Here is a 16,417-nt window from a genome sequence, read left to right as displayed (position 1 = left end):
AACACTTTGAGTATGGAACCTACAGACGTCCACCTCCCATCCTGGCGACCCTGGGGCTCAGCTGCAGGCCTGGGGAAGGTCCCTACCTCCTTGTGTCCTTGCGGTGGGTGGGCTTTCTTCATATCCACCTCTGGTGTGTGTGAGGACTCAATGTGTTAATGCATGACAAACCCTCAACGTTGCACCCTGAGTTCTCTCCAGTGTGGGCTTTATTGTTTTTATCATTTTTCTCATTCTCTCTTTGTTGGAGTAAAGAGTATAAAGTGTGGGGCAGTCGGTGGGGCTGGGGAGGCCAAGAGAGAGGGCCAGATTTACCGCCGCCAGACCCGGCATTTTATCTTTTCATTGCTGTGCTGTACTCGGTCGTACCTGGCTCTTTGCGACCCCACGGACTGTAGCCTGCCAGGCTCCTCTGTCCATGGGATTCTCCAGGCAAGAGCACTAGAGCGAGTTGCCATTTCTTTCTCCAGGGGATCGAACCCGAGTCTCTTACATCTCCTTCATTGGCAGGCGGATTCTTTACCACTGCGCCACCTGAAAAGCCCTTTATTTTATTTACTTATTTTTATTTTGGCTGCACAGCGTGGCTTGTGGGATCTTAGTTCCCCCACCAGGGATTGAATCCATGCCCCGGGAGTTCAGAGTCTTAACCACTTAACCACCGGGAAGTCCCGGGATCAACTTTTTAAGAATGCTATATAGATATACTTTCTGTACAGTAAAATTCACCCTTTCAGCGTGCAATTCTGCATGTTTTGTCCAACGCTGTGCAAAAGCCATGTGGTTGCAGACCAGTTTGGTCACCAAGGGAGGTCCCAGGAGCTCCTTGTGGTTCCGCCCTCCCTCACCCCACCCACCACCGCTGCAGTTTGTCCCTCTTTGACACTAGCAAGGCCAGCCTGGGAAGTGTGGGGAAGTACCTGGGTGCTCATGTGAGGTGCCAGGGTTTTCTCGGATGTCTGTCATGTCTGAGGGTCCCGCCGGCTCAGGGGGACCCTCCAGGCTCAGCAGACAGACTTGCCTGAGTGGGTCCCACCGTGTCGCCGCAGGGAGGAACACTCAAGGAAATGAAGGCCACTGAAGGAAGTTGGCCCAGGCTGCGCAGACTCTGTGGTTGGAAACTTTACCTGCTCCATTAATTCCCCCGGCCCCCTAAGATGCCCCCTCCTCCTCCAAGCGGGCAATACCACACCCACACCTCGGACCTAGGTACACCTCCGGCCATTGTCCCTGGATTTTCCAGGGACACACACACACAACAGCTGCTCGCCTTCCTCCCTGGGTTCTGCCAGCCCCTCTTGGAAGGTGCCTGGGGACAGGTGCCGCCTCTGCCCACCACAGCTGCCAGCTCCAGGTCCAGAGGGCCTGGGAGTGACCATGGGTCGCTGGCTCCTTCCTGTTCTCTCAGTGTGGAAGTGGCTGAGCAGAGAGCCAGGCAGTGTTTGCTCTCGGGTTCCTGCATGCCCAGGCTGGTCCCTGTGCCTGTAGGGGCACAGGGCATCCCTCACAGCCTAGCCCAGCTTCCCGCAGGTGTAGAGGCCAGCCCCCCAGTCTGTGGTCGAGAAGGCTGGTTGGCGGGCAGCCAGCAGGGATCAGCGCCCTTTCCTGTGGGAGGGTCAGCGGTGGGTCACCTGGGTTGGCGTCCCCCCCTGGAGCCGGAGTCCTGGGTCCCACTGCCACCTTTGCCAGCTCCTGTGTGTCACAGGGGACCCTGCTTTCTCTCAGGAGGAGGTATATGATGAAGGCCGGCGCCTCTGCGCCCAGAGGATGTGCTTGTGAGTGGTCTCTGTTGCACTTTGGGAAGGAAGCCACCGCCAGCTCACTCTTCATAGTCTTAAAATACTCTGTGTCTGTTCACTTGGGGAAAATTTTATGAAATGAGTCTTTGAATTTTTGAAATTGTTAAGTGGGGATCACTGCACTTATTAGTGTTTGGGTTGTTGCTGGAGCTGTCTCTTCAGGGCTTGCGGTTTGTGCCCGGCGCCCCAGCGCTCAGCGCAGGGAGAGGGCTCACCGGGCGGAGTGACTCCCAGTGCGTTTCGCCTGCATTCACTGTTAGCAGACCTGATGCCTATGAGCTCAGATGCCCCCTGACCTTGATTCCTGGCCTGAGATTCCCCATCTAAGCATCCTTGGCCTCTGTGGGGTGGTCGTCCGTGAGCTGACACGCATGCCGTGAGTGCAGCAGAGACGTGACCACATGCTTAGAAGATTTGGGGAGCTTCCTGATGCAAAGAGTTTGGAGCCTGGGGTTAGTCGCTGAAAGGTTGGTGCCCCAATGGGACAAGAGCTGTTTGAAATAGCATTTTGAACTGCTTGTCCCTGGGTGGCTTCCACACTCTTGAGGGTTCTTCCTTGCGGTGGGGGAGGGGGCGGGACACGACACTGCCAGCCCATTGGGAGACCCGAGTCCTCCCAGCCTGGGGACCCGGCTGCTGGGAGATTCTGGGGTCCAGAAGCTGCCATGACCACCCTGAGACTGCCCTGCCCTCCCATCCTTGCCCAGGGGAGAAAAGTTGCCCAAACACTGGAATTTATTAACAGGAAAAGTCAAAGGCTGGATTTTATTTAAACGGCAGGGAAGTGGTTTCTGTCCGGAGGGGCTCTGGAAGCATCTTCGGTGGTCCTGTGTACACATGACCTTCCCACCCAGGCGGTGGCTGTCTGAGTCCTGGGGAGCACAGTAGGACTGCAGTTCTAGGCGGCCCAAGGGCCTGCCCGTGTCCTTCTGCACCCGGGGTGCCTCCCCTGCGCCCTCCTGGGGCTCCACTCCTGTCTCTGCAGGGTAGCTCCCCAGGTTAACATAGGTAAAAGGCGGGAAGCTGCTTCACTTGCATGGGTCCTGAAATCACAGAGGTCTTGGAGGGAAGGGAGTGGGCAACCGCTGCTGAGTGCCCAGGCCCCAACTGGCTTCAGCGGGCAGTCATGCCTGAGGTGTGCCAATTGTCAAGTGACTATTTCAGAGAGTGCCACTTAAGAAAGGCCTCTGCCTTCACTTGGAAACACAAGAAATACGTTAATTTGGTGGGTCTATAATAATTTTTCTTGAGCACGGGGAGTGAGCCAGGAGGGGAGACGATAAGAATAGATGAATTTGGTGCCTTCATCATAGAAACAGCCGAGGCGCCCTTCCATCTGGAGGTTGATCTTCAGCACATGAGGTTCTTTCTGCGCAGCTGTCGCCTGTAGGGACACAGCCCTTTGAAATCTTGGTGGAATTTGTATCAAAAGCCTGTTCCTTTGCATAGCTTCCCAGGTGGTACTAGTGGTAAAGAACCCGCCTGCCAATGCTGGAGACATAAGAGACGCGGGTTCCACCCCTGGGTCAGGAAGATCCCCTTGGAGGAGGGCACGGCAACCCACTCCAGTATTCTTGCCTGGAGAACTCCACGGACAGAGGAGTCTGGCAGGCTACAGTGTGATCGCACAGAGTCGGACACCGCGAGCGACTAACCCTTGCACAGCTAACCAGCTGCGTGTATTGCTGGCTGTGCACAAGTCTGACAAGTTGCTTGGGTTTTGCTAGTCTTGTGTCTCACACCCAAGAATCACACCCAGGACCAAGAATCATGGTCCTGGAGGGAAATTTCAAGGCTCTGGAAGCTGCCGGGAACACAAGAGGCTTGTCCTTTCTGAAAACGTACGTTTTTGTTTCTATGTGGGTAGTTGGGTAGTTGTGGCTTGCTGATTTAATTTTCTTTCTTAACCTTTTGGCTTGGAGAACTTTTCTTTTTGGTTATGGTAATTATCCTTCCCTGACATGTAAATTGATTACACATTTGATTATCCACGAGCCTCCCTCTGCCTCTTATTTCGGCTTATTTTTAGCACAGTCCTTGAAACCTCAGCGTGAGACTGTCCATCTTTGGCTGTTTTTGAAGGTCGTTTTAATCAGGTGCCTCACAAGTCAACCTGGTGGGAACAAGGCCTAGGCTGCTGGATGAGCTGTGGGTTTGCTCTGGACATCTCCAAGTTCTGAGCTGTCTTTCTTCATCTTGGTCAACATGGGGATGAGTGAACTTGACCAGCTGCCGCCTGGATGGATCTGGAAGGTCTCCAACAGTGGGATTACAAGGGCCGGAGGGTGAGCTAAGGTGGAGGAAACCTGAGTGCCTGTCCCCCACCTGGATAGGACCTGTTTCATAAGGTTCAAGCTTTGCTCCAGGTCAAATTGATGTCTGTCCCTGGCTCTGTGTGCAAAAGCCCATTGCCAGCCTGGGTTTTGTAACTTGGTGAGAGCAGTGTGGCAGGGTTTGGGGGTTCAGGGGTCTCCTTCATCTTGTCCTGGGGGGCCTTTGCTGCATCTGATTGTTCTCAGAGGCCACCTAAGTAAGTCAACAGTCCCGGTGGACTCCCGGATGTTTTCTGAGCCTCACCTTGATAAAGAATAAAAACGTTTTAGTGCTTGATTTGATTTGTTTGCTGGAAGATTAGTACAAAAGCAGGAAGGAAAAAGAATGTGTGGTGGAGGTGATTGCTGGAGACTGGCAGAGGGTTATTTACGGATTTTTGCTGACAGTCCTTGTTTAAAGGAATTCCCTGCGAGATTTATGAAGCCTTTCCAATTTATTGTCTTTCCAAGTAAGGTAAGCAAATAAATAGGTTATTCTCTTTTATTATGAACCTCGCCAAAGTAAGATTAAAAATAAGAGGAAACAGGGCTCCATTTTTTTTTTTTTTTTCCAGCCCAGTGTGTTTCTGGAATTTGGAAAGCATCTTGGGAAGGCTTTTTGTTTTGTTTTTGGCTCGAGCACATTGTGCATTTAAAAGATAAAGTCTGACCCTTGATATTGTGTGTGCTGTTCCCCATCCTTGAGAGCTGGCTGAGCTCCGGCAGGGTACCGTGGGTGTGGGGTGCTGGCAGTTGAGCCCACCACAGTCAGCAAGGCCTCACAGGCCCCCGAACCAGCCTCCTGCTCTGAGATCAGTCACCACTGTGGCACCAGAGGGGACTCTGGGTCTACAGACAGTATAGCGCTTTGTAAAAAAGAGCAAAATCTGTTCTGATCAAACGGAACTTTTCCTCTACTTTTCTTTGTATCTGCTTAATTTCCTCATCCCTTGCCCATTTTAATCTTCTCTGCAGTTGTGGGTGGTTTTGATATTTCGGTGAATTGTGATTTTGGTGACATTGGTGTGTGAGGACCCAGGTGGAAAATTTTTTGCTTCTAGGTAAAGAAGCAGCAGGAACTTGAGACCTTGTAATAAAACAAACATTTCGTTTCCTGGTGGTGATGTCAGGGCTGAAGGTTTGGGTGGAGAAAGGTTTGACCCGACCCTTCCCAGCTGTAGCTCCCCCGCCCTTCCCCTGCCTACAGCCCATTTGAAGTCAGAGCCCCTTCCAGGCTGTAGGCAGCACCGCCCGGGAGACGCCCTGTTGCCATTTTGGGAGAAGGTGTTTTATGTGTCTGTCTCTGTATGTCTGTGGCCTAGCGATGCTATTTTGGGGGGACTAATAGTCAGCGCTTTGGAGGGTGTCTTGTAACAGACCGCGGGATCCGAGTTCCTCAGCTCCTGGGCAGGTGGTAAGTGTTTGCTGGATTTAGCTCTCCTGGGGGCTGCAGGGGGCGGGTCAGGAGTCAATTGGACCTAATGCAGCGTGGCTTGGAAAGATGCCCCGGGCACGAATCCTATGAAAATGGGCTCGTCTTCCTTCCTGCCCACTTCCTCCATGGCACCTCCTCTCTGGTGGGCCTTCTGTATTCTCGTGGCTAACGAGCCTTGGGGGGATGGCATGGCAGTGTCCCTAGCTAGCTTGGTGGCCTGAACCAGCCTGACCACGTCCGGCCCGCAAGGAGCAGGCCGCGTAGCCAGAGGGCAGTGGACGCGCAGGTGAGCCGGCAAGGGAAGACTCGCGGTGGCCCCGTGAACTCACCAGGACAGGATGGGGAGGGGGACCAGGCGTGCTGGGTACTGCTGTGGTGGTGGTGGTGGTTTAGTCGCCAAGTTGTGTCCGACTCTTGCGGCCCCAGGGACTCTAGCCTGCCAGGCTCCTCTGTCCAGGGGGTTCTCCAGGCTAGAATACCGGAGTGTGTTGTGCTGAAGTGGGGAGTAAAGGAAACCCTGGAGCAGTTCCAGGGAACTGTCTTCTTTAGAGGCAGTGGGTTGCTGTAGAAGGCCCTGGGGGAGGGGTTTTGGTGCCCCCAGGTAGGAGGAAGCAAACACATGTGTGATACTTGGACCCGGGAAAGGGTCCCTTTAACTGGACCAAGTGGGTTGGGGGTGCCCAGACCCCTGGGCGCTGGGGGTCTCGTTCACCCACCCGAGGTCTGGGAAGGCCTCTTGAAGGAGGTGGGCTATGGGCTCCTTCCAGCTCCCCCCCTCTCCCTTGGAGGCCATCACGCCCTTTGCCCCCATCCTTTCATCATTGCCTGGACCTGAGATCACCTGGGGAAGCTTTGGAAACAAGCCCAGCCCCTCCGGAGTTTCTCAGTCCCTGGTTGCGGGGTGGAACCCCGCGTGGTAGATTAACAAGCTCCCAGGTGGCTCTGATGGGCAGTCAGGTAGAGAGGCCCTTCCCTGCCCAGCTGAGGCCACATGGCCCTTTCCAAGCCGAGGGGCTGGAAGGCAGGGCCTCAGAGGTTCGGGCAGCTCCTAACTTCCCTGCCCCACACGCTGGAGGCAGGGGCAGAGAGGGGCTTCTTGGGAGGCCCAGCCCCTCAGCCACGTGTCAGCGGTGACAGGTAAGCCTCTGCCTCCCGGCCAGAGCGGCCTGGTTCCCCATCGCCGAGTGAGGGTCTGTGGGGCTGTTTCCTTTGCCAGGCTTTCCTGGAGCCAAAGTGCCCTCAGTTTGGCAACACAGGTGCCCGGGGGAGAGCTAGCTGCCGGGGTCCCATCTGCCTCAGGGCCCCTCCGGAAGGAAAGCGGGCGTCTCCCACCCTTGAAGAAACTCCAGGAATGCTAGCATCTTCCTGCCATGGTCAGTGTGTAGCTGCAAAGGAGAGAGTGGCTGTTGCCTAGGAAACAAAGCCGGAGGGCCTGACTCAGGGCTGTGGACCTCCTTGGGCTCTGTGCCTGGGTTGGGGGTGTGAACCCCAGGAATGGTATGAGTCTAGGGGAGGGTGGGGCGGGGAGGGTCCTATGTGCGTTTTTTTTGGTAGGAAAAGAATCCTGCGCTCAGCCATGTCTCACGGGAATCTAGGGTGTTCAGTATCCCTGCGTGAGATTTCTTGGCCTACGAAGACCGTCGTGAAGTCACCAGGACAGGAGGGAGAGAGGGGACCAGCGGGGCTGGGTAGTGCTGAAGGGGGAGTAAAGGAAACCCTGGAGGAGTTCCAGGGAATTGTCTTGTTTAGAGGCAGGGTTGCTGTGGAAGGTGCTGGGGGAGGAGGGGTTTTGGTGCCCCCAGGTAGGAGGGAGCAAACACACGTGTGATACTTGGACCTGGGAAAGGGTCCCTTTAGCTGGACCAAGTGGGTTGGAGGTGCCCCAGGACCCTTTGTGCATGATGCCACTCAGCTGCTGCCTCTGAATTATGGAAAGAAAAGGGTCTGAGAGTCGAAAAATCACACATCAGATCCTGGGGGACTGAGTGTTGGGGTGAAGCCATTGCCGGGGGTTGGGTGGTTAATGTGGGATGGGGGAGGAGACTGACCAGACCAGCTGGCAGACCATGCTCTGACGCCCCCTCCGCCCACATGGGTGAAGAAGACGGCAGAAAGCAGAGGGGCCTGAATGCCGCAGGGGGTCTGTCCTGACGCTTAGTCTCATTTTGCTGAAGTCCTCTTGCCCCCTTGCCCTCTGCTGTAGGTGCCAGGTGGCCTTCCATGGGTGCACTTGGGTTCCATCTCTGCTTTTTCTCCTGCGGACTCTGGTGTGAGGCTCAAAGCCTCAGTGCTCCCTCGCCCATGAGTTGGGAGCAGGAATATTTACTTGATGCCATGGCTGTTGGACTGGAAAGAGGTGACAGGTTTAGGAGTTGGGCTGCGTAGGGCTGGTTTTGGGGAGCCCCCTTAGTCTTCACACCCATAGGAGCGAGAGCCCCAAGATGTGGCTTTTGAATGCTCACTTTCCTTCCGATCACGTGCTTTTAAAATCTCATCTGTAGTCTTTTGTTTCTTTAACATCATACAGGTGTTGTCTTAAATGCCTTTGTCTTTGAAAGCAAACTTCATTGACAGTGGAAAAAAGAAAGCTGGATCAGTCTTGGGGCTGCGGCCAAGAAGTGTGTGTTGGACTCAGGATTCAGTTAAGCAGCCATGGTTCCCCCAGGTCAGGCTCGGGGAGGATACGGCAGGAAGGAGGTGCTTCCTTGTCCCCACGTAGCTGTGGGGTTCACTTGGGTTTGAAGGTAGGCTTCAGAATTCTTCCCAAAGACAACCGAGTGATTTAATTTTGGTTAATTATAACCGAGGCAGAAATGTCATTTCAAAAGACCAGTCCACTCTTTTTGTAGTGACTTACAGTTTACAACCGTGTTCCAATATGTTCTAATTACAGCCTCCAAACAACAACCTTGGTTTTCAGATGAAAAAAGACACAGGACTCGGGTGAATGTGATGGCCCTCTGCATTCTCTGGGGATGTCAGTGCGTTTCCTTGTCTCCTGGTCATTGCATGCTTTTTTAAAAGCTAAGTGGATGTAAACTCACTGCCAAGATTTAACTTGGGTACCAGTTACAGAGTGATGACAGGATGGAGACACAGATGAGAGGATGGGTGGGCATGTGAGCAGGGCTCTGGAGGCATCTGGACCCACCTTAACCTGTATCCTACCATCCCAGACGCTTTCCAAACATCCAGATATTTCCCAGCAGTGCCCTTGACCCTGAGGGCCATAATGAGCTGGCTAGAGGCAGGTGCCTGCTCTGGGCAAGAATTTGACCCCAAATCTATGCACCATCTTTTGTGGGTACTGACCCGCCTGCTGTACAGGTATTGGAACAAAACCAGGCACCTGGTAGCAGATTGTGCCTAGCTGTTTGAGCAAGATCCAGGGACCCAGAGCGCCTCTCCTTGCTGCTTCACTCACAGTCTGAAGAGCTCTGTGTGAGAAGCAAGCCCAGGGTCAAGTGAAGGCCAGAAGTGGATTTGAACTAACTCATCCTTTCTGATTTTCCTCTTGTGGTATCTGTCACTTGCGGAGAAGAGTTTGTTCTCTGGGGCTGTCATTCAAAGCATCATTTTGTACCATACCATTAAAATTTGCAGAGTGTTTGCTGATTTGTGTTCATTGAAACCAAATTCGTTAGGGTGATGTGAAAATAGTGCTCAACTGTTTACCAAATCGGATTCTTGTTTTGATATTTCAGTACATCACCTGTTCTCACTTGAATGTCGTGGAATTAGTTGGTTAAGTGTTATGCAGATGAAAACTCGTGTTTTAGTGGAATTTTTTTTTTTTAATTTGGATGCATTTATAAGAATATTATACCCAAGGTGCTCTATTTGCCATTTGAAGTGGAATCTGTACGGATGTGAGGATGTTGGGAGCTCGACTTGGCCTTGGAGAGTTTTCAAAACTTGCTGGGATCTTGACCCAGATCCAGGTGCCGAATCAAACTGGTTGGAAACCCCCCTCACCCGACTGTCCCTCACCACCTGGGTGACCTCTGGCAAGTCACCCAAGTCCTGGGCTAGGCTCTGTGAAACTGCAATTCTTGTGTTTCTTTTACAAGGTTGGCTTGAAGACTTCAACAAGAGCACTGTTATTTCATTGGTTTTCAACATTTGGGGACTGAGTTCTGTCATAAAAACTGATAATATGGCATAGTTTAATTCATTTATTTTTCCCCCCGTTCTTAGTAGGCTTATTAAACAATGCTGAGTCTAAGCCTTGATGATATTTTTAGAGTTGATGGCCATGAAACCAATTTTGCACACCTTTTCCAATAAAAGGACAGTTGCTTAACTTTTTACTTGATTGGTGAGAGTCGAGTTGTGACCAGATTTCCACGTGAATGCCACAGCTGTGTGGTAACAAGAGACGTTAATAGATGCATTTCCAGAATTGCTGGTGTCTCTTTTCAGATTTGGTTCAGTGGTCAGGTAGCCCTGGATTATGGTGTTCAGAGAGAGCTGAAGGCCTATATTGCTTCCAAAATAAGCCTCTCTTGAGATCGAGTTGGAACTTGTAAGTGTGGTGGAGACGATCAGATGTCCACCAGAGATCTGTGCTCCTTGCCAGTGATGGGGACTTCCTGCTATGGCGGCTGCCCCACCGCCGCCTGGGCAACTCCTGGAGACCCGGGTAGCTGTTGGCAGTGGAGCCCTGGCGGCAGTAGGTGTCACTTCCTGGGAGAAGCGGTTAGGAAGCAGCTGTGCTTTACCCAGTCTTTCTTACCTGCATTGTCAACCGGGTGTGGCCAGGCCAGAGGAGGAAGTGAGGATCCTGGACCCTTGAATCACCAGGTGAAGAGTTGCCCACCCATTGGGAACACTGATCATTTTGTGATACAGAAGTAAGCTTTTATTGTGTTGAGTTGATATTCAATTTTGGGTTCATTTGTTAAAGCAGACAGTGTGAACTAATAACGCTGAGTTTGGGTAGTTGATTAACTTGGTCATCCACCAGACCAACCCCTGCCTCATACTCTGCTTCAGTGAGCAGGCGGCCACTTCTCCAGGTCCCCAGCCTCAGCGTCATACCTTTCACTTCTCCACCTGCTGTGTTCATTTATCACCAAGTCCTGGAGATCCCATCACCCTCCCCTCTCTTGTTGCAGGGCCCTCCCTGAGGGTGAGCATCCCTGCAGGGCTTCCTGCGTCACACCTGCCAAGTGATAGCCACCTAAACACGGGTGCGGCCAGGTGGCAGTTGTCGGAGAAGCTTAGAAGCAAGCCTTGGGTCGGAAAAGTGTTGCAGTGACTTGGCATGGTGTGGCTGTCATGAAAGGCACCCCTGATCTTTTCCTTCTGGGAATGAAACTGGTGGCCCCAAACACCTTCCACAAGTGGACTCCAGCACCGCATTCACAGAGCCCTCGTTCCACAGGCCTCTCCTAGCTAGGGCCTGAGCTCGGTGGGGAAAGCCAGCCTGTCCCCGCGAGACCTGGGACTTCTCCCAACAGCCTGTCCTCTGGGCCCAGAGACTCCCCTCTGGCCTTGAACTGCCTGGCAGGCCAAGATTGCACCTTCCCTGTCTCCTCTAGAGGAGTCAGCCCAGCGTCTCCCTCTGTCTCCTGTTTCACGTCTCCCAAGAAGTCTCTGGTACAGCCTGTTACTCATCTTGTCCTGGTATCTGTTTTTGGAGGATCTGAACTAACACACATTGAATTTAAGATAAATTAGGTCAAAGGGTCAGTGCCCAAGAATTCCTTCCAGTTTGGGAAGCAGTTTGCCTGCCTCCACAGGGCCAGGTCTGTGCTTGCTGATTGCTCGGATCTGCCCAGATCCAAGGTCTAGGATTCTGTCAGGAGTGGGTTTCTGTTCCTCTGTTCCGACAGCAGCGACTCTTTAAGGGTACTTTTGTTGTAGCTTTCCTGCCACCTGGATGAAGCATCAGTAATGAAACTGTAGTGGGTGCCACGTTAACCTTTTGGAGTGTCCACGCCCTAGCTTTTAATGGGAAAGTTGCATGTATTTTCAGTACTTGATACTTTAAGACCTCTTGGGGGAGAGAGTCTGGTAGGCGCAGTGCATGTGTGACCTGGCGCTGGGAATGCGACTGAGGCTGAGAGGTCTGACCTATAGGACTCGGCATCTAAGGGCAGCCCCGTTAAACGTCACATGGGTTTAGCGGCTTGTTTCCAAATGTGCCTTTTGATCCATGTGCTCTGTGGGAACTGTTTGTGGTCAAACAGCTGGGAGAGATTGAAGGCGGGAGGAGAAGGGGACAACAGAGGATGAGATGGTTGGGTGGCATCACCGACTCGATGGACATGGGTTTGAGCAAGCTCCAGGAGCTGGTGATGGACAGGGAAGCCTGGCGTGCTACAGTCCATGAGGTCGCAAAGAATTGGACACGACTGAGTGACTGAACTGAACTGTGGTCAAAAAAAGGCTGGTCTTGGGGGTTCTGCCTTGAAGCACTGGAACCTACTTGGATGCAAATGTGACTGCCCTGTGGGTTTATTCTCATTGGGTTGGGACCTCCTGTTTTATCAGCCTGCATTTGTACAAACAACCCTTAGCCTGTCCTGGGCCTCCTTGAATTCACAGGTCTGTTTCTGGAGAGAATGGATGTCACTTAGACACCCGCTGCTCCTACACTCTGGTTTGGGGCGACGATCCTTCTGGGCCTCTGGGGTTTCGGCTGTTGGTGGGGAAATGGCCCTGGCCTTGTGGGTGTGTCTATGGTTGTCATTTTGCAGGTGGGCCAGAGCCAGCGGTTCCCCCCAAGTGGTCACATGGTGCAGTGAAGCCCCCAGACCGCAGGCTCAACGCCCTCCACCCCCTTGCCCATCAGTCCATCTTGACCTGGCAGTGCTTCTCAATGGTTCTCAGTCCTTGCTCAGCTCCACCCCTGCCTGGGTCCCTCAGCACGCATCTCATTTCTGAAGCTGACTTTTTTGTGATTCTTATAGTTTAGTTTTTCCTTTGAGATAGGACTTGGAGGAGGTGTTCAGCGGGGTGGGAATGGGGATAGATCCTAGGTGAGGCAATCCATTTGTTTTGGCAGATTCACATACCTGGGTACCCCCAGGTATATCACAGTATACAGCTTAGCACCAATCCAGAAACTCTCTTCATGGCCCTTGCCAGGTAGCCCCCATTCCAGTCTCCCTGATCATCTCCAGCAAATACTCTCCACTCCCATATGATTAATCTTTCATGTTCTAGCACTTAATATACTACATTTGTGTACACACGTTATACATACATGTATATGTACACATGCAATATTACACACATGTATTATACCACATATACCTTTCAGCAAAAGCTTTCTAAATTCACTGTAACATGTTTGTTGAAATTTTGGGGTGTTCTCACCTGGAACAGTTGCCCGTTCCTTTCTACTTGTTGTGTAGTATTCTGGGGCAGCGTCCACTGTAGTGAGTGTATCCATGCACCTGTTGATGGACACTTTGGCAATCCTAAGTAAAGCTGGAGTGCACCATTCTCGTACATGCCTTTTTATGGACATATGTTTTCATTTCTCTTGGGTAGATTCCTAGAAGTGGAGTGTTGGGTCATAGAATAGGTGTATGTTTAGTTTTATAAAGCAGTTATAATAAAGTTTTACACTGCTGCCAATCACATGTGGAAGATGGAGCTGTTTTTTAAACCACTTAGCAGAACATTGGCTTTCTGCTTGAGGGCAGTATAATGGGGTGGGGGATGCTTTCCTCTTCCTCGGTTCCTCCGCCAGCGAGATAGATGCAAAGTTTACCCCACTGCTCTGCTGGGGGTGGGCCATGAAGTGTACCTGCTTTGGTAAAAGGAAACTTTTTGTTTTATTTCGAGGCCTGCTCCTGTTGGCTTTCCCTGGCGACTCGGGACAATCGTTGATTTTTTTCTGGGCTGTCTCTCTCCTTGCTCCCGTTACCACGTCATCTCCCACCCCCTTCCCTACCTATCAAATAACTGTGCTCTCCAGTGAAGCATGAGGGGTCAGGGCCTTTGGCCCTTGGTGTTTCTTAACCTTGTGCCCACGGTTTTGCATTCACGACTGACCGAAGTTGGTTTTCGGAGCCCGCTCATCATCGCGTGGGAGTGTGTGCATTTCTAGTTTGCTTCAGTGTGGGGGAGCTGGCTGAGCAGGCGTGCTACGCAGCTCTAACCAGCTGCAGACCAGTCACCCTGTGAGCCGGGCCACCTAGGAGCCCGGTGGTCTGGGGTGTGCTGGCCTTGGGGAGGCTACTGCCAGCTTCTCCGAGTCTCTTCAGGGCCAGTGCTTTTGGGGATATGGTTTATAGGGCTGCTAGTAGGTCCTAATGAGTGGATTACATTTTACTTTTTATATCTTGTCTTTTTGGAGAAAGTATTGGTTGTCCAAAAAGTTCATGCAGGTTTCCCCCGTGAGCTAGAAAAACCCAAGCAAACTTTTTGACCAACCCAATGCTTTGAGGATTTAAAAAAGAAAAAAGGATACTGTAAGAAGAGGTGAGATTGGGAACGACTAGAGTTGTTTAAAAAATGGACATACAGGAACCACAGATTTCAGGACAGTTGGCTGTAAACAGTTCTCTTTTCCTGAGTTTAGAGAGATGGTGTGTGTCTTTGAGTTCATCCTAAAGTGAAATGCTTCCTTAGAGGGAGTTATGGGAATAGAGGTCCTGTAATCCCAAAGGTCCATATAGTCAAAGCTGTGGTCTTTTCAGTAGTCATATACAGATGTGAGAGCTGGGCCATAAAGGAGGCTGAACGCTGCAGAACTGATGCTTTCAAATTGTGGTGCCGGAGAAGACTCTTGAGAGTCCCTTGGACTCCAAGGAGATCAAACCAGTCAATCCTAAAGGAAATCAACCCTGAATATTCATTGAAAGGGCTGATACTGAAGCTGGAGCCCCAATACTTTGGCCACTTGATGAGAAGAGCCAACTCATTGAAAAAAGACCCTGATGCTGCGAGAGATGGAGGGCAGGAGGCAAAGGGGGTGACAGAGGATGAGATGGCTAGATGGCATCACCGACTCAGTGGACATAAATTTGAGCAAAGTTTGAGAGAGAGTGAAGGACAAGGGGAGCCTGGCATGCTGCAGTCCATGGGGTCTCAAAGAGTCAGACATAGCTTAGCACCTGAACAACAAATAGGAGCTGAGGGTTCTACCAGCTGCTAAGGTCTGGCAACACAAGCTGCTGCTTGGGCCGGGTCTGCGGGCACACTTAGAAGCAGTGTTGAGGGAGAATTTAGGGGAAGCTGTTCTGGGAGGAGCCCTTCTGACGATGTCTGATTGAGATGGAATTTTAGACACTTCAGGCTTCCCTGGTGTCTTAAACAGTAAAGAATCTGCCTGCAGTGCAGGAGACCTGAGATCAATCCCTGGGTCGGGAAGATCCCCTGAAGAAGAGACTAGCAACCTGCTCCAGTATTCTTGCCTGGAGAATTCCATGGGCAGAGGAGCCTGGTGGGCTGCAGTCCACGGGGTGGCAAAGAGTCGGATGAGACTGAGCGACTAACGCCTTTTTTTTTTTTTTTTTTTTAAAACACAATACTTTTTAACTAGACCAGTTGAGTTGGACTGGGTCATTCTCCCAAAATGACATTTGTCTCAACTGGATTTTTTTCTAGGTGTTTTTAGAGAAGATGATTGGAGTTTTCATTCTTGCCCGGGGATTGATGTGATTCCAACGTGGAGGTGGACAAACATAGGGGCAGGCATGGTCAGTTCCAGGATCAGAGACTTAAGTCAGGGTCTGGACTTGGTTGAGTCTCGGACTCCCAACAGGGTAAAGCAGTGGTGTCCACGATAGTGAACAGTCTGACTTTGAGGGTGGGAGGGACTTGCAGTCAAGTAGCTGGTAGGCGGAGGGGGGAGGGTGGTGAGGTACATCTGGAGCTCCTTGGAGGGACCGAGGAAGACAGTGATTTGGGCGCGTCTGAGTGGGAGTTCAGGCAAAGTTGCTGTCTCTCCTTCTTCCATATCTGCTTTTCTAGCACTTGGTGTTCTGTTCTTGCTCGTTCTGGAACTCCTTGAAGACAAGGTTATGTCTGTCTCCAAATCTGCCTCTCAGTGGTGCCTGCCCCTCCGTTGGTGCAGTAGCAGAATGGGTGGAGTGGTGTGGGGTCCAGCTGGGAAGGTGGACGGCAGATGAGAAGGGGCTGTTGGCCTTGACCATCAGGAAGGAGTCCACGCCAGATTTTTTGAATGAGTGTGTGTGTGTCTATATATGGCTATAGCTACAGATATGTGTGCATACGTTGGGTTCATTAAGCTTGATAGATAGCAAGGCTCAAAAAAAAAGCACTGAAGCTGGAAGAGTCTACTGGGGCAGGGGTGCTGGACGGATGACTTCTGTGGGCCCCAGATGTGGGGAGATGGGAGGGAACACATGTGATGTTAACTGGGAAGGCCCCCCTTTTAGGAGGAGACTGGGGGTGCAGGAAGCACACAAAAGATCTCCCACGACACACAGACATTTAGGTTCAGCCGTGCTCTCTGGCTTCTCCGTGGGTGCTGGGGTCAGTTTGCAGCGTCTGGCCTCACGGGTGGTGTTTACTGGCCCTTCAGCTCCACGCGGTGGGGGGGCAGAGTGGGTAAGGGTGGCGGGGGGGTCCGCCACCCAAGGAAGGACATACACCTGAATTCAAAGAGAAAGAGGAGTTCCGGTCATAACACCTCTGTTTCCATGTGCTTGCTCTCTGTCAAGCCCCAGTGAGTAGAGAATTGGCTCTAAGTCTCAGGAGTTGCCTGTTTTAAATGGAATTAGAACTGGAGTTACCAAAACTTGGTGTCTCTGGAGCTTTCCTCTCCCATCCCCGAGAGAAGCAGGTTTCCTAGAGGTAAAGCGACTTGCCTGAGGTCACAGTGTAGGATGAGACAGCAGGGTGTCCGCAGCTGAGGTTTCCCAGCTCCAGCCCAGATTGGGTTGTGA

At 51.9% G+C, this 16,417-nt stretch overlaps 1 protein-coding gene across 4 annotated transcripts in view; it reads left to right on the top strand.

Moving 5' to 3' along the window:
- Positions 1-16,417, top strand: part of CTBP2 (C-terminal binding protein 2) — a 167,599-nt gene that overhangs the window by 20,437 nt on the left and 130,745 nt on the right. The window contains exon 1 of one of the 4 annotated variants that reach the window (XM_040254499.1): positions 5,010-5,525. The exons of the other annotated variants lie outside the window; for them this stretch is intronic. The gene's annotated coding sequence lies outside the window, so the exon portion shown is untranslated. Of the gene's footprint in view, positions 1-5,009; positions 5,526-16,417 lie in introns of those variants that run through there. 4 annotated transcript variants of the gene reach the window in all.

This window comes from Oryx dammah, unplaced genomic scaffold (genome assembly GCF_014754425.2).
Source record: "Oryx dammah isolate SB20612 unplaced genomic scaffold, SCBI_Odam_1.1 HiC_scaffold_14, whole genome shotgun sequence".
Lineage (NCBI taxonomy): Eukaryota > Metazoa > Chordata > Mammalia > Artiodactyla > Bovidae > Oryx > Oryx dammah.
The sequence above is the reverse complement of the archived record's forward strand: the minus strand, read 5'-3'. Positions and strand labels throughout refer to the sequence as shown.